This window comes from Amphimedon queenslandica, unplaced genomic scaffold (assembly GCF_000090795.2).
Source record: "Amphimedon queenslandica unplaced genomic scaffold, v1.1 AMPQUscaffold_13116, whole genome shotgun sequence".
Lineage (NCBI taxonomy): Eukaryota > Metazoa > Porifera > Demospongiae > Haplosclerida > Niphatidae > Amphimedon > Amphimedon queenslandica.
The window spans coordinates 2,208-3,830 of NW_003546648.1; positions in this window are offsets into that span (position 1 = coordinate 2,208).

Below are 1,623 nucleotides of genomic sequence, written 5' to 3' on the forward strand. Positions count from 1 at the left end.
CATGAATCTTTTAGAAACAATGATTGTCTAACAAAGTACTCACAGGTTGATATTTTCCATTATAATGATCAATTTTAAAATCCGCCATAAGGGCCCTTTTGTCAATTATGGTTCACATATAATAAAAATTAAGAATTATCTCCTTGTCACTATTAGTGAAATTCGGCCAATTACCCTGTACTATAGTACAGGAACTTTGACCCAATTTTATTTGACGAAAATCAGCTCAAACTTGTTACATGACATAAGAACACACATGCATCAGGAAATATTATAAAATGGAGAATTATCGCTCAGTCATTTTTGGTGAAATTTGGCTAATTACCCTATACTATACTACAGGGACTTTAACCCAATTTTCGAGCAAATTTAAAAATTTATAAAAAATCAAATTTTGATGGGAATCAGCTCAACTTTGCTACACAACATAAGATCATGTATATGCATCAGGAAATATTATAAAAATTAAGAATTATTACTTGCTTATTTTTGGTAAAATTTGGCCAATTACCCTGTACTATAGTACAGAAACTTTGACCCAATTTATTGACGGGAATCAGTTCAAACTTGCTACATGACATTAGAACACACATACATCAGGAAATATTATGAAATGAAGAATAATCGCTTAGTCATTTTTGGTGAAATTTGGCCAATTACCTTGTACTATACTACAGGGACTTTCGCCCAATTTGGAGTAACTTATAAAATTCATAAAAAATCAAATTTTAATGGGAATTAGCTCAAACTTGCTACACAACATAAAAACTTGTATATGTATCGGGAAAAATTATAAAAATGGAGGATTTTCTCCTAGTCATTTTGGCAAAGTTTGACCTGATTTTGGAGTAACTTTTAAAATTCATAAAAAATCTAATGCTTATCGGAATCAGCTCAAACTTGCTACACAACATAAGAACATGTATATGTATCAGGAAAAATTATAAAAATGGAGAATTCTCTTTTAGTCATTTCTGGCTAAATTTGGCCAATTACCCTGTACTATAGTACAGGGACTTTGACCCAATTTTTGACCAAATTTAAAAATTCATAAAAAATCAAATTTTGATGGGAATCAGCTGAAACTTGCTACACAACATAAGATCATGTATATGCATCAGGAAATATTATAAAAATTAAGAATTATCGCTTAGTCATTTTTGGTGAAATTTGGCCAATTACCCTGTACTATATACTACAGGGACTTCGACCAAATTTTTGAGCAAGTTTTAAAATTCTTAAAAAATCAAATTTTGATGGGAATCAGCTCAAACTTTTTACATGACATAAGATCAAGTATATGCATCAATAATATTATAAAAATTAAGAATTGTCGCTTAGTTATTTTTCGTGAAATTTGGCAAATTACCCTGTACTATAGTACAGGGACTTTGACCCAATTCTTGAGCAAATTTAAAAATTCATAAAAAATCAAATTTTGATAGCAATCAGCTCAAACTTGCTATGCAACATAAGATGGTGTATATGCATCAGGAAATATTATAAAAATTAAAAATTATTGCTTAGTCATTTTTGGTGAAATTTGGCCAATTACCCTGTAATATAGCACAGGGACTTTCACCCAATTTTTTGATGGGAATCAGCTCAAACTTGCTACATGAC